The sequence below is a fragment of the Crocuta crocuta genome, unplaced genomic scaffold, assembly GCF_008692635.1.
Source record: "Crocuta crocuta isolate KB4526 unplaced genomic scaffold, BGI_CrCroc_1.0 scaffold138, whole genome shotgun sequence".
Taxonomy (NCBI): Eukaryota; Metazoa; Chordata; class Mammalia; order Carnivora; family Hyaenidae; genus Crocuta; species Crocuta crocuta.
Window position 1 is genome coordinate 2,226,942 of NW_027532585.1, and position 16,806 is coordinate 2,243,747.

The following is a 16,806-nucleotide window of genomic DNA, read 5'->3' on the forward strand; positions in this document are numbered from 1 at the left end:
ACCCTTCCAGGTTACAACACCCCTGCCAGACTGTTCACCTCTCATAGCCCGCCTCATGTTTTCCATTGCCCTTACCATATTCTAGAATACCAACACGTATTATGTTTAATGCTTATTACCTACCACTCTTCCACTAGAATGTAAGTTCTCGAAACAAATGATCCCTGTTCTGTTCAATGCTGCATCTCGAGGGCCTGGCTCATAGAAGGCTCTCAGAAAATCTTTGTGGAATGAACAAGTGAACGAATAAGTGAATGAATCTAAATGGTGTTATAAGAGCCTAAATTCTCCCCAAAAGGGAACAACAGTTCATTTATGTCATTCTGGGAAAGAGGAATAAATCTCTCTCCATAATTTTTATCCCAGCACATAAATGCACTCTGGGTCTTCTACCTTACAGCAGAAGCCTACCTTATATGTGAAGACTATACCTTGTACGCAAAGAAGTGCCACCAAGTTCAGTACCCAAATTTATATCTGTATTAAAATCATATTTCTGGTTGGGGCACCTGGGTGGCTCAGTCGGTTAAGCGTCCGACTTTAGCTCAGGTCAGGATCTCACGGTGTGTGGGTTCGAGCCCCACGTCGGGCTCTGTGCTCACAGCTAGCTCAAAGCCGGAAGCCTGCTGGAAGCCTGCTTCAGATTCTGTATCTCCCTCTCTCTGACCCTCCCCGTTCACACTCTCTCTCTCTCTCAAAAAAAAAAAAAAATCATGTTTCTGGGGCACCTGGGTGGCTCAGTCAGGTAGGCGTCTGACTCTGGCTCGAGTCATGATCTCACAGTTGGTGAGTTCAAGTCCCTCATCCGGCTCTGTGCTGACAGCTCAGAGCCTGGAGCCTGCTTTGCATTCTTTTTTTTTTNCACTTAGTCTATCTCAAAAACAAATAAACATTAAAAAAATTTTTTTTAAATCATATTTCTGACTTGTGAAAAAAGGACAATAAAAGATACTCTTGGAACAAAGTAAAGGCTTCCCTGGGTTGTTGAAAGAATGACATGCGATCTTGCCTGACGACGGCTTCTTCTGATGCCTGACAGATACTCAGCGCTATCTGGAAGGCAGATTCGGTTATTCTTTCATTTCTCCTGAATGCTCCTCAGTGCTAACCCAGGGAGAGCCAAAATATCCGACAGGTTGATGCTAATGGTGGCTGGCTTTAGCCTTTGACATTAAGTAAGATTTATTTTCCAAGTTTCTACGACGTAGCTAAAATTACAATATAAATTATACAGATATGTATTTACCTAAGGAGCAGGAGGAATAGAATATGAGTAAAGTACACTGGAGTAATACACCTACTGTGTGCATATGTAAATAATACAAATACTGTTTTAAATTTTTAAATGTTTATTTATTTTAATGTTTTATTATTTATTATTATTAAACCATATTTAATGTTTTAATGTTATTTATTTTAATGCTTATTTGTTATCACACAGAGTGTGAGTGGGGGAGAGGCAGAGAAAGAGGGAGACACAGAATCTGAAGCAGGCTCCAGGCTCTGAGCTGTCAGCACAAAGCCTGATGTGGGACTTGAACTCACAAATGGTGAGATCAGACCTGAGCCACCCAGGCACTCCTGAATACATTTTTTAAATGTCTTAACCAAGAAGTTAACAGTAGTCAGGTTAACAGACAGTTGAATCAGGAATACAAGGTTCAATTGATGGAAACTGTTATTAAAGAAGTTTCTGGTAGAGAAAATGGTGCATCCAATTCATTAATCTTTCTTAAAAGGCTGGGAAGCAAATTAAAATGGGTCAGGGTAGCAAGAGCAGTAACCTCTACTATACAGAGATAAATCCTTCAACCAACCCAGGTGGTTTATTTGATCTGATCAGGGTCTGATTTCTCTGGCTTTTTTGGAAACTTTTCAAACTTTAACATTCACTTCCTCCTTTGAAGGGTGAAGTTCACCAACTCTTGTACATACTTAAAGAGATTAATTTTTAAGCTCTCTCCTCTGATATAAAATGTACACCACCTCCTCTCCTTTCATGTTCGGCTCCCACTGGGGCAAAGCAGGCGCAAAAGGTTTGAAGAAGCCTCAGCTATTATTAAGGAAGAAAAGCATGGCTGCCGGTCAGGGTGAAGAAATGGGTCAGGAAGATTTAAAAATAAGCTCATCCATTAATTGTCTTCTATACGTCAGACACTTTATAAACATGAGCTCATTTAAATCTCATAACAACCCTTAAAAGTATAACTGCTATCATCCTTATTGTGCATTTGGGGACACGAAAGCTCCAAAACATAAGATTATATGATGACTAAGTGGGAAAGAAGGAGGTGAGCAAGCATAGCGATCTGTTTCCAGAGCCCATGCTCTCAGCCATGACCCTACGTACCTTCCCACTTCTCAGTGAAAGGCCTGCCCAGGTGGATGAGGCACTGAGCATTTCACCCCTGGGACCATAGACAAGGGTGCTGTGAGAGAAGCACACCCCAAGTGCACAGGGAACTCACTCAGGGCAAATGCTGGTTCTTGGAAAACGCTCCCCCAAAGAGAGATGTGCCTGCAAAGAATTCTGGAGGCAAAGCTTTGGAAGCACTTGTGGGGTACATAGCAGTAGTGATGGCCCATGTGGGTGAAGATCTGTTCAGGGGAAGACATTCTGGTCAAGTGGTGACTTAAGGAGTGATTTAACTCAGCATTTTACCATGATGTGCCTCACCATGATGTGGTTTTCTTTATATTTACTCAGCTTCCGGTTTATGGTGCTTCTTGAAACTATTGCCAGTTTTGGAAGGTCCTCATCAATGTGCTCTTCAAATACTGCTCCTGCCCTAGTCTCTGTCCTGCTTGCCTTCCAGGACTTCAAATACACATTAGATCTTTCAAATTCCAGATGTCTCTAACACTCTTTCCTGTATTTTCTATCCTTTTCCTCTGTGTGGTTCAGGCTATTTCTTCCTGACCTGCCTTCTAATTCACTATTCCTCTCTTCAACTACATCTTCTCTTTTATAAAACCCACTATTCAGTTCTTATCTTCTATTACTATATTTTTCAGTTCTAGAATTTCCGTTCAGTATTTTTCACGTCTCCAATTCTCTACTCCAAATTGTCAGCTAATTTCTTGATGATATTAATCACCATCATTTTTAAGTCCGTATCGAATAACTTCAATGTCTGGATCTACTGTAGGTGTGTTTTTTTCTTCAGGTTTTCAGTCATGCAGATTGGACATTGTATACGAAAAATTACACAGAAAATTTGAAGCTCTGGGTGATAGTATCTTCCTTCCAAAACAATTTGTTTTTGCTTCTTGCAGGCAGTTCATGTGGGGGTAAATCACTGTAATGCAATCAGGGAGTAAGCTTATTTAAATCTGAGCTTCAGTCTTCATGAGGGCTGCTCTACTTCTGGTTCATTCCCATCTGAAAGAATGGACTATCAGAAGTCCCAGCTGAAATCCGGGAATTTTTATCAGAATCCCTCCACCTTGGTGTGCTGTAAATGGTAATTTCTGTCCCTCAGTATCATAAAAATCCCTGGAGCACTGCTGTCACCTCTACAGGATCTCAGTCACCAGCTTCTGCTTTGGCAATTGCCTCAAGGGGATAAGCAGCACCAAATGTCAAATTTTGCTGTATCTGCTTCTCTCTGGAATCTTGGTCCCTTGAGTCCTCGCTTCTTCGGTAGGTCTCTGCTACTGCCAGACATTGTTTTCTATATATCACAGTTCCCAGTTTCTTTTAGTAGGATGGCTGGCATGCAATAAGCTAGTCCATCATTACTGAAAATGGAAATCCCTCTCATGGCTTTGTAATTGAAAAAGTGATGAGTTGGGTACTGAAAATTGGTGTTGCGGAAGTGGGGGCGGCTGGGCAGGGAGCCAACAAGGGAACAAGTGTATTCTGGAAGACACGATTGCTCAGCAAGAGGAAATACTGGATGGGTTACTTTGCTCTCCCTCTTCCCTTCTCATGTGCATAATTTGGATTTAAGAGCCTCTGGAAGGTAGATTAGAGAATCTGAGTAGGTTTGTAAGGAAGCAACATCTACAAACAATAACTGTATTTTCTGAAATTAGAGCTTTATGCACAAAGGCAAATTTCACTTTTAAATAAGAGTAAATAAATGAAACATGCAGGAGCACCTGGGTGGCTCAGTTGATTGAGCGTCTGATTCTTGATTTTGGCTCAGGTCATGATCCCAGGGTCGTAAGATCGAGCCCTGCATTGGGCTCCACACTGAGTATGAAGCCTCTCAGTCTCTCTCTCTCTCTCTCTCTTTTTCTCCCTGCCAAGCACACATGCGTATATACTCTAAGATAAAAATAAATAAGTAAATAAATTAAGTGCCCCAGGTACTATAAAAGGAGTTTAAAATATTGCTACATTAAAAATGTAGCTAGTGCTAACTAGCTACATGAATCAGACCAAGGACTAAATTTCCATTCACCTGAATGAAAGCAAATTAAGTGAATGCAATAGAAATCATATGAATCCCATACAGTGGATAACTAAAACCTTTCTGAGATATAAAGTCTTTCCAGAAGATTTGGAAAGGTTCAGAAACCATATCATTAGGTTTCCATGACCACATGTGCAAGCCACATTTAAATGACATCCGCTGGTCAAAAACAGTTTGTAGATTTAATCTTTTTGGGTGCCTGGGTGGCTCAGTTGGTTAAGCTTCTGACTTCAGCTCAGGTCATGATCTCACCATTCGTGAGTTTGAGCCCCACGTTGGGCTCTGTGCTGACAGCTCGGAGCCTAGAAAATATTTTGGACTCTGTGTCTTCCTCTCTCTCCCTGCCCCTCCCCAACTCCTGCTCTGTCTCTCCATCTCTCTCTCTTTCTCCAAAATAAATAAACATTAAAAAAATTTTTTTAATACCACCTTTTGGTAAACACACCCCTTCTAAGTGAATCAGACTTGAAAGCCACTGTGAGTGTGTTAAGTGGTCACTGTGTTCTGACAGAGAAGTGCCTTAATAGAATCCACGTTTCCCACAACTGTCTGCTTTACTTTTTTTTAAATTTGGTTCTTCAGTAGAATTAACTTTGGGCTAAACATGGAAAGAGCCTAAGTGTCCATCAACTGGCAAATGGATCAAGAAGATGTTGTTTATCTATACAATGGAATACTACATGGCAATGAGAAAGAATGAAATCTGGCCACGTGTAGCAACATGGATGGAACTTGAGGGAGTTATGCTGAGCAAAATGTCACAGAGAAGGACAGATACCATATGTTTGTAGGTATAGGAGGATTAGGAGGAACTTAACAGAGGACCATAGGGGAGAAGAAGGGGAAAAATAGTGGGAGAGAGGGAGGGAGGCAAACCATGAGAGACTCTTGAATACTGAGAACAAAGTGAGGGCTGATGGGGGTGGGGGAGAGGGGAAGGGGGGTGATGGGCATGGAGGAGGGGACTTGTTGGGATGAGCACTGGGTATTATATGGAAACCAACTTGACAATAAACGATTAAAAAAAGAATTAACTTTTGGCTTAAAAATAGAAAACTACTTTACTACCCAGCTAAGTAACTGAGGTTGAAATCTACATGTAAGCTGGAGTTCGGTGGTTACCAACACTGCTGTTCAGGGAACAAAATACACACACACATAACATGTACTTACATATTTGGAGAATTGGAAACAATTCAAAAGCCAAATAATGGTGATCGGATAAGTAAAAAGTGATTTAATTTTATAGATTTTTTAATGACATAGAAAAAAATCAAGAAATAATACGCATAAAAAGTTCCAAACATTATGATTCCATTAAAAAAATTTTTTTTATGTTTGTTTATTTTTGAGAGAGAGAGACAAAGTGCAAGCGGGGGAGGGGCAGAGAGAGAGGAAGACACAGAATCCAAAGCAGGCTCCAGGCTCTGAGCTGTCAGCACAGAGCCCGATTCAAGACTTGAACTCACGAACAGTGAGATCATGACCTGAGCCAAAGTCGGACACTTAATCGACTAAGCCACTCAGGTGCCCCAAATGTGATTGCATTTTTATAAGGAAACAAATGGTGTAATTTTATTTTCTCATTTATGCTTCTCCACATTTGCCAAATTTTCTAATCCAACACGGTGTCAAGAACTATTTCATATTTACACACTTTGGGGCCTGGCAGAATTACCAATTATATACCGATACGAAATGTATTTCCGAGGAGAAGCAAGCAGTGCCACAGAAGGGAGGGCAGGTCTAAGATGGAAAAGAGGTGAGCTCCGGCCCCGGCTTCCTCATCCACTCCCGAGTCACTGTGGACAAGTCACATCCCCCCCGGGAACCACGGTTCTCCCATCTATAAAGATGGAGATGATCATCCCTGTCCTGCCTTCTTGCCTTAATTAGCACAAAGAACAAACGCAGTGAAGTTCACGAAAGCGTTCTGCCCAGGGGCAAGTGCAAAGCAATGAAAGAAATAATTGCAACTACTAAAGATGCTCTTGATGTTCTTATGGGTCTGACTCAAGCTTATAAAGTTAAGGCTCTGTATTTCACATCAGTTAAGATATTCGTCCCTACCGTGCACCTGTTCTAGCCTACAAACATGGGGCCCTAGGCTGAGCACTAAAGCAGGGGTGCCGGACAGGTGGGCAGTGCCAGTCAGTCCAGAACAACGCGGGTGGGGGGGGACCAAGATATTTACAAAACCCACTGAAATAAGGAACAGCTGTCCAGGCCCCAGGGGCACATTCTCAACGGTTATACGAGGTAGGAAAAGGTAAGGATGTTGTGGGAGGTACGTGTACATATGAAGGACAAGATAATTTTTTAGATGATTAACATACTCTTCTTCCTTCCAAATCCACGAAAAAAAGAATTTTTGGTCAACACACTGAGATATTGTGTCCAAACATGAGAGGAACGTGAGAAAAGCTGTAAGTAAAATCTTGACCTTTCATCTCATTTTTCCATTTTTGCTTTCTCTACTCTGACACTTCCACCACTGAATCATTGTGTGATCTTAGACAAGTCACTCCGTTTTTTTAATTTTTTAAAATATTTTTAAATGTATATTTTTGATTGAGAGAGAGTGTGTGTGTGAGCAGGGGAAGGGCAGAGAGAGAGGGAGACACAGAATCTGAAGCAGGCTCCCGGCTCTGAGCTGTCAGCACACACAGCCGGATGCGGAGCTCGAACTCACAAACCGAGAGACATGACCTGAGCCGAAGTTGGGCATTTAACCGACTGGGGCACCTGGGCGCCCATCCACTTTTCTAATCTCAGGTTTTTTCACCTATAAAATGGGCCTGTGCCATTCCTATGCCACAAACACTGAAGTGATATATGAAGCTGTTGCTATGTTTTGGGTTCCAGATGGACACAAACGGGCTTTGGACTCAGGAGACGGAACTCTAAGTCTGGCTTTATTGTACCCACAATCCAAGCCCGCCCCGCCCCCCACACAATGCTCAGATTGCTCAGGACTGGTTAGGAGGATTCTGAGCCCCCAAGCTACACACATCCATCATCCGTGCAGACTGGCTTATATACAAGTGACCTCCGTACCACTTCAGGTGGCACTCTGCGAAGACACTATCTCTGACACGCTGACCCTGTACAGACAATGCTGGCAGCCTGCCACCGACGGGGATGCATGTGGGTTGTTTTTATACTTAGAAAAATAAACACATTTGCACCACAGTCCACACGCTTTCACTGCCCAGTACGCCCTCTTGTGGCCAAGAATGGAAATGCGTGAAATTTCAAGTCTCCGGGTTCTCCGACTTCTCTCACAGACCATCTTATTTTGCCTCCAGGTCTTCACTCTAAAAAGCTCCCCTGATGAATAATCCAGTGTATATAAATCTTTGCCTATTTTTAATACTATTTCTGAAACTGAAATTATGGGGTTAAAAGGTACAGACCATTTTAAGGCTCTTGATACACAGGATACCAAATTGTTTTCTGCAAAGAAGTATGAATTCATATTCCTGCTAGCAATTGTTAAGTTCTGTGCACGTCTTTTTTTTTTGTAATTTACTACTATGAGAAGTTTTTTAAAAAGGTCCTTCTTTTTACATTTTAATTTGTATTTCTGAGATAAGTAACAAGCATGAACGTTTTCTTTCAAGTGTCCTAGTCTTTTTAGTGAATTATCTGTTCATGTCCTTTTCATATTTAAGTTGCTAAAAGTTCACCCTAAAAAATTTTGTGAAGCAACTTCTTCCTTGGGGGTGGAAGACTCAATTCTAGCCAGAAAATAAAAAGCGACCACCATCTTCTAAGTTGGTTGGGATTCGCACTATGCAAAATGAAACAGCACCTATAAAATAAAAATGACTTTAAATATTCATTTCCCTTTGAGGCTTGGCGAATGGGGATGTAGTTCCAGTTTACTGCACATGATCACTCTTGCTATTCAAGAAAGCTTTCCAGAACTTTAAGATACACCAAGGAGAAGACTTGATGTTCTTCTCTCAGAACCAAAGAAAACAGCTGTGGCTCTAAATTCCAGCCAGGAGACTGGATTTCATTCTCTGCACAGAAGCAGCACATGTTTTGACTAGTGGTGCCCAAGGATCAGAAACCTTAATCTTCGTGTTTCTTCTGGAGAAGGCTTATTGAGACTCAAAAATCACCAATCCGGAACTCATATTTGACAACAATGAATTTTGAAGGAAGTTAGATGAAAGGCGTTTGAATACAAAGACTGGTATTTCGAATAGAAGACTCAAGGGCTGCCTGCCCAGATGCTGAACAAAATAACAAAATCCGTCCTGTTCGCACTCATGACCAAGACGTGACCCAAAGCGAGCTCTAATGAGAAGGATGGAAAAGCAACACTTCAAAAGAGGCAAATGAAAGAATTTCTAGATGGCGTCCAGAGAAGTCTGCGTAGTAAAAGTGCTCATGGGTCCCATTTAGGGAAACTGTTTTTGACACAGGATGATACTTTGGGGGTGAGGAGGGTGGGGAGATTTTCTATCTTTTCACAGGGAAAGCTTTGTAATTAAAGGTCTTATTTGTTTGGAGGAACAAAACGCATTAAATCCAGATCCTTGAAGTGAAGGCGACCTCCCCGCCTAACACACCTCATGGGGCAGCCGTGTGTGTTAGAAGCAGCACCTGCGGCCTGGCGGTGGCTCGCGGGTGTCCCCTCACCAGGTGACCACATGGGTGCGGGAGAACAGAGGGTGAACGCTTACACTCCCTTCACCTGCCTTACGGATGTTCAGGTGGGAACCTGTCGCTCTAACGTGGCTCTTCTGTCTGGGGTGGGGGAGGGGGCAGGGCGCCAGGTCGAGGACAGCGTGGCAGAGGCCGCAGGGGCCGGGGAAGGGGGGCAAGTCTGTCCGCCTCCCTTCAACGTCCTTTGAAGCAAAGGCTGGAGTCCCGTGAGTCATTTCCCCCTGTTCAACTGGGCTTTTTGAATAAACACCGGGGACCAAACCGGGGCGCAAGGGCTCGGGGATACAGCGGCCACATGCGGCCGAGGCGGGTGCAGGGGGCAGGTGGGCCGGGGCTCTGGTCCACAGAGAGGCCAGACTCGCAGCGCAGGGCAGCACAGCCAGCCAAAGGAAAGCCACCGGGGAGAGTGAATAGCTGGCTTGGCTCACGGAGGGAGCAGGCTGGCGAAGAGCGTGCGGGGGCCATGAGACGTGCAACAGAGGGAAACCCCTCGGTGGGCCGGGCAGCCAGGGTCAGCGTCTGAGGCCACGCTGGGGCCCCGAGGCTTCAGGCTGGACTCTCGAGCAGGACGGGGTCGCTGCTGCCCGGGACGGAGAAGAACGGGCCCCAGAAGGGAGAACGGAGAGCCAGCCCAACGGGGACCGGCCTGACAGTGGTCACTGGGAAGCCCAGGGTGAGCACAGAGGCCAGGACGCCTCCAAGGCCAAACAGACCATCTTGCACTTATTCCTCCCTCTTCAGTTCAAAGGGTCGTTGTGCAAACGTCTAGGTCCCATTTAGGCCAGTATTTGGGAATCTTCCTTAACAAGAGGTTTTTAGCCCCGTTAAAGAAAACAAGAGCACTTCGGGCCAAAACGACGAAGCAAATTAGAATGCACAGCTCCGAAAACTTACCCTTTTCTTTCAAAGGTGTCTTCTGAAGATGATTTGGCTTATGCAGTAATAACACAGCAAGTTTGTGAGCACCTACTCGCTTCCCAACAGATGCGGGCGGGCAGGCAGTCTGCAAGTATTTGAAAGAACTTCCCATATTTTCATTTGGGGGGACAGGTGCACTTTATTCAGCCCCGACACTGTGTGGCCCTGGCAACACAGCTCACTGCTATAAGCCTCAGTTCTCTCATCTGTAAAATGGGGTAACAGCCACCTCCAGCAGGCTCCTGTAAAGACTACATGAAACAACTAGAATGTGCACAGTGCCTGAAACATGGCCATGGCCGGTGCCCAAATCCCCCACCCCAGCTCTCGTCCAGGAAGGAACGTTCCAACGACAGCAGCCCCGTTCACCTGAAGCTTCTCTGGGAGTCAGAAGTGCCCTTCAAACCCGCTTTGCAGGGTGCCTGGGTGGTTCAGTTGGTTAAGCAGCCAACTTCGGCTCAGGTCATGATCTCACAGCTTGTGGGTTCGAGCCCCGCGTCAGGCTCTGTGCTGACAGCTTGGAGCCTGGAACCTGCTTCAGATTCTGTGTGTCCCTCTCTCTCTCTCTATCTTCCCCACTCACACTCTATCCCTCTCTCTCAAAAAATAAATAAACACTAAAAAAAAAACACAAAAAACGCTTTGCAACTGGCCACCAGTAAAGAGAAGCAGCTGGACATGGATCTGAGCAGCACAGGTAGCGAGCACTCGCTGATATTCCAAACTGTGTTCCTGTGAACAAGAGCCAATGTGACCCAATGGCTACAGAAAGAAAAGGCGCCACTAGATATGTTGTCTTTCAAACAATGTTACTGGGGAGCCTGTGTGGCTCAGTCGGTTGAGCATCTGGCTCTTGATTTCGGCTCAGGTCACAATCTCCTAGTTCGTAGGTTTGAGACCCAAGTCAGGCTCTGTGCTGACAGTGCAGAGTTTGCTTGGAATTCTCTCTGTCCCTCTCTCTCTCAAAATAAATAGACTTTAGAATTAAGTTTTCTGGAGGGGGGCAAGATGGCAGAGAAGTAAGGAGCTCCGTACTTGCACTCGCNACTCAACACACTCATACGGTTCTTTTCACAGTTCACGCATAACAACCTAATTTCTTCCAGCGGCCCGAGCATGCAATGCCCTTTCCCACCCGACAGATTCCCACGCATCCTGAGTACTCTGCCCCACTTCTCCCCTGGCTGCCACTACTTACGTGTCCTTTTAGGTCACCTCAAGAGGCCGTCCCTGCCAGCACCGCCAACGTGTGAGCAAAGAGTAGAAGGGGATTCATCAAGCCACCCTCCATACTTGGGAGTATGTGAAAATTTCCATAAGAGAGTCTCTTAGAAGTCACTCTTTAACATAAGGAAGGAAACAAAAATACAGCGGGTCACCCCAAGGATGCCATTTGCACCTGTCCATGAACCTGAACCTGCATTTCACTCTCTAACGAATCTACTAGCTCCAGGATGGGTCCTTGATAATCCCTGGTCTGTTTGAGGTGTCATCACGCAGTGTCACATGCTGAACGTATTTTGTGGTCGTTTCCGGGGAAATTGCCTGTGTAGACCGCCCAGACTCGTTCCCCTTGGCTGGAGACTGAAGTATGAAGAGGCTGCGTTGTCTCACGAGCTCCCCCTGGTGTTAACAACGTGAAGTCATCTTCCATGTGTTCTGTGGGGCCTGTGAGTTTGGAGGAAATCTAGAAGGGAGGGTCGATGTTTTCAAGCAGGAAAACAAAGTATCAGGGAGAAAACAGAATTTAAGAAGGAAAAACATGTTTTCTTGATCTTTATATCCCAAAAAGAGCTTAGGGAATCAGGGCATGCAGAAGTTAACACACAGGTGCTTACTTTTTTCAAGTTTATTTTGAGAGAGAGAGAGTATATGCGTGCAAGAGAGGGACAGAGAGAGAGACAGCGAGATCACGACCTGAGCCGAAATCAAAAGTCAGAGTCCGATGCTCAGCCGACTGAGCCACCCGTGTGCCCTGGGAATATAGTTCTTAAATCANNNNGAGGGCATGAGAATCCCAAGCAGGCTCCACACTGTCATCGTAGAGCCCGATATGGGTCTTGAACCCACTAACCCTGAGCCAAAATCAAGAGTCAGACGCTTAGCCGACTGAGCCGGCCTGGTGGCCCACAGGTGCTTTCTAACGGGCCTGCTGACCTGCGTGAAGCAGCAGATCAGCGTTGGCATCCCTGCCATCCCACCCCAACCGGCTCTACTGTCCCTCATCCTCCTTTCTAACGACCACTGCCTCCTCCAGGCCGCCACGCTTCACGCGCCTGCACGGCCGCTAGCTGCTCTCAGCTGCAAGAAACCTGGTCAAAGTACAGCCCAGGAAGGAGAGAAGTGGCAGTGAGCCAGCCGTGAAGGCCTGGGTCTTCCCCGACGTGAGTGCTCCCGGCGACAGAACAGGGCGTCCCGCGTGCTACTGCGTGCCTGGCACTGTCACACGCACTTCACCCATATTTCCATTTAGTCTCACAACTGTGAGGGCAGGGAACTGCATGGCAGAGGAACCGGACCAAAACCAAAACACACTGTGCTGCCGATAGGTGAGGGACAAAGTCTCATCCCAGGGGCCAGAGCTAAGAGCTTGGTCACCAAGGCAGGGAGGCACCAGAGCTCTTTACGAGGCCGTCAGGGTTTGGGAAGCTCGCTCAGAGGTGAAATAGCAGGGCAAGACTGATAACAGTAGGACAGACACCTCGAGGAGACAAACCAGCCCACAGTCCAGCCCGTGCTCTGCGGGGAGATGGGCAGCAGAACACAGGGCCGTCACCTCAGCCCCTAACGGCGCTGAATTCCATCACCCCCTTAGAGGACCCACCTGCAGGCCGGCTCCTCCGAGGCAGAACGCCTACCGAACGGTTATGAAGACTGTATCTTAGAAGCAAGCCCATCACTCAGCACCTGCAGCTCAACTCACCCTCTTCCCAGATGGCAAAACCTACGCGGGAAACGAGGTCACCACCAGTGTCGCGTGGTAAACACTAAAGCAGCTGGACACCTCCCGTCATGGAAACCCAAAACAACGGCAGTATAAGCACCAAGGCCAATTACCCTGGGGTTCCTGGGACAGTGGACCGCCAGCCTTGCTCACAGTCAGACCACGTGCCGTGAGGGACTATCTCACACGTATGGTCTTCCTGCCAGGATGGGGGTTAGCTCCTCTCTGCCTCATTTCCCAGGCTCTACGTGGATCACACCTTTCCAGGAACACACTTCCCTCAAAAATCAATATGACCTGTGTAATTTGTTGTGACGCTCACACTTTGAGAAAACACCCTTACTTGATAGACCTCTGGAAACACACAGGTGTATCAGAGCTAAAGAGTGCTTTCCCCTTGTTAGTTGTCAACTTAACCAGCCAGGTTACCATCACCGGTTTTATGAGGACTTGGACCTCCAACATGAGACACTGAGGCTTTTTTTTGGTCCCACACTCTGGGTCTGAAACCCTTTCAGAAGGACAAGAGACTTGACCTTCCTCACCTGGGGAAAGTGAGGGCATTAGCCCAGATTAGGGGCTGGGGTGGGAGGGGCCAGGCGGAGGTGAGCTGTTCTGGGGGAAGTGGGAGGTCAAGCTGGACTCAGAAGCTATGCTCACATCTAGGTTATGTTCTGGAATTTTATGGGAAGTTCTCACTTGAAAAAGGGTTTTGCTGCTTTTTAAATGTTTACAAACCACTGATCCAAATGGTCTTTCAACATCTCTTCCAAGTGTTAAACCATGTTTTTGATTCTTGAAATTCTTTTATTCAAGAAATATTTGGAAAGTGCCTTCCTATGAGACAAGACCTTGGTAGACACCGTGGTACCAATAGTGAACAATATGCTAACAGATGCAGACTCCACTCTCCTGGGAAATGCTAACAGTTTTGCTTTAATTTTTTTAAAGAAATTGAAGAGTAATATAAATACTTGTCCACAGGCAGAGTCGCCAAAACTTCTAATACATGTTTCAAGTGTTAAAATAAAATCTCAAAATTCCATGGGGTGCCTGGGTGGCTCAGTCGTTTAAATGTCCAGCTTCAGTTCAGGTCATGATCTCGTGGCTCGTGGGTTCGAGCCCCGCATCAGGCTGTGCTGGCAGCTCAGAGCGTGGAGCCTGCTTCTGATTTTGTGTCTCCCTCTCTCTCTGCCCCTCCCCTACTCATGCTCTGTTTCTCTTTGTCTCAATAATAAATAAACATTAAGAAAAAAACTCCTGTAACTCACCTGGTACACATTTATTCTTTAGACACTGGTTCAGGTGCTTCTCTGCACAATACTCAAAAGACACAGGCAGACGAAACCAGTTGTAAATTGAAAATTCAAACTGGATTTTGTTAAGTATACATAAATGACCCTCATTTTTCTTTATGTCTCCAGTTTAGGGAAGATAAATGGAAATTAAGTGAAAGGCGGTAGTAGTAGGTGTCGAGAAATGAAGGCCAAAATGGAGTCAGGGAAACTGTATTCCAGCCCCGATCGGCCACTAGATCTGCAGTCAGAGAAAGGCACTTAGTGTCGTGTCCTCAGCCATAGAACAAGGTTGGTGGGAATGAACACATGCTGCCTGACATCACTTCGGCCCTAAAATTGTTCCGTCCTAATTCTATTATTATGAGCAAATGCCATGAATGAACCACATACAGCAGGTACTCACAACGAAAAGTAAATGAACGCTGAACTCGCTGGAATATTTTTAAGGAAGACGAGAAATACAGACGTATGCTGCTTTTTAAAAATGCAGTTACTGTTTTATTCACACTAATTAGAATATATACACAAAAAATGTGTATCATATGTTGCTTTCAAAAAAGTCTATGTTCCATGAGAACTATGTAAACAGTGTAAAATGTCTCTACCGCATAACAGAAGAAGAAAAATAGGCATTCCCGTGTAGTATTAGGAAAATATTTAAGATTGTTTGATTTTGAAGTCCTAGTAAAACAAAGTGAAATATTACAGAACAGTCTTTCCAGGAAGTAGATTTATAGTCTAGAAGCAATACATTTCATATCCTGAAATACTTTGGCATAAGTGAAATTAATACCAAGTAAAAACAAAAAAAACCCCAAAAACCAAAAACCAAAAAAAAAGCCCAAACCTAAAAACTCTACTTTGGTTCTCATAATACTTGAAAGTTTAGCAATGAGGCGACTGCATAGCTACCTCAGGGGACAGATGGGAAGAGCTCTCGTCTGCTCCCCACGCCCGTGTGAGCGGCCGCGGCGTGCCGGGAGGGGACGTCACACACACGACGACCTCTGCCGCGGGAGCAACTCTCTTCTTTCCACAAGTACGCTCTCGGCGGGAGCTTCAAAGGCCTCATGAAACCTCAGATTCGACTTGGAATACAAGTGATCTTGGCCACTTCCTCTTAGATGCAAATGACCCACACTGAAGCAGCCTGAAACTACAAGTCACATTTAAAAGTAGAACATAAATTTTTGGAAAATCGTATTACTACAGTGTCTCAAGAAGTCCGTACATACTTGAATAAAAGAACATACTACATTAATTTAAAAAATGCGAGTTTAATGGCCCTTTGACAATAGGTTCTTCAGTAACAGAAATAACCATCTGCATGCTACACATACTTCTTCACTGATACCACGCGTTACTTTGACGGCTGTACAACTAAACTGATCTGAGGAATTTTTAACTGCATCATTTTTAAAACTACATTTTCTTATCTACACTGTCCCAACGTGGGACTGATTTTCTTCATTGTCTTTTTGTTCTGGACGTCTTCTCTTTTTTTTTTGTATATGTGCTGCCGAAGCGAGCACATGGACGTCTTCTCTTAAACGACTTCCTACATGTGAGAAATTCTGAGGAAACACCGATGAACCGCTTTTCTGACATCCATCATGGGAGCAAATGGGGAATGTCCTCTGAGGGTTTTCTGAGCAATGTAATTTCTATCCCGACTTTCTGGAAAGACGAGAAAGTCTATAAAAGAAAAAAAAATACCTGGTGAACTTCACAGAGTTACACTAATAAACTACGGCTCTATGGCTCCTTCTTGAAGTAAAAAGAAAAATACTGTTAAGTGCTCAGCTTTACCCCAACACTGTTAAGTGCCTCCGAAGAACACAGCCTCTGAGCACAAAGCCTCAGGCCTTCCAAGGGGGGGAAAGTGCAGCAATGAGTGTTCAGTCAGAGTAACTAGCATGGTAGATCTTCAGACCAAAATGCGTATAGAAAATATAAAGTCTCTGTAAGATTCATGTGAAGCTTTTTAAAGAACAATTCTTTTTCTATTTTTATTTATTTATTTTTTTAATTTGAGAGGGAGAGAGTGCCTGAGCAGGGGAGGAGCACTGAGACAGAGGGAATCCAAAGGAGGCTGCACACTGTCAGCACAGAGCCCAATGCAGGGCTCAAACTCACGAACCATGAGATCATAACCTGAGTCAAAACCAACTGAGCCACCCAGGAGTCCCTTAAAGAACAATTCTAAAAAGGACTAAAGGAGAGAAACATAAAAGAATTATTCAACAAAAATGATCTAAGCTGAACCAAGTATACAAGAACTGCTCTATTCTAAATTATCGTACAGTAGGAGAACAGTCTCAGGAACTAAAGTTCTTGCCCAAATTTTACAACCAAGTATAAGGAGAAATAAAACAATAAGCAGTGAAAAACTCTGTATGAGACGAAAGGTTTTCTGGCTATCAAATGGGCAAGCTTTTTAAAAACAGTAATACGCAGGGGCGCCTGGGTGGCTTAGTCGGTTAAGCGTCCGACTTTCGCTCGGGTCATAATCTCACGGTTCGTGGGTTCGAGCCCTGCGTCGGGC

General features: G+C 44.8%; 1 protein-coding gene across 1 annotated transcript in view; it reads right to left on the reverse strand.

Moving 5' to 3' along the window:
• Positions 1-15,518: 15,518 nt before the first annotated feature.
• SEC23IP (SEC23 interacting protein) overlaps positions 15,519-16,806 on the reverse strand; it is a 46,349-nt gene continuing 45,061 nt past the window's right edge. The window contains exon 20 of the mRNA XM_077779499.1: positions 15,519-15,956. The gene's annotated coding sequence lies outside the window, so the exon portion shown is untranslated. The remainder of the gene's footprint in view (positions 15,957-16,806) is intronic.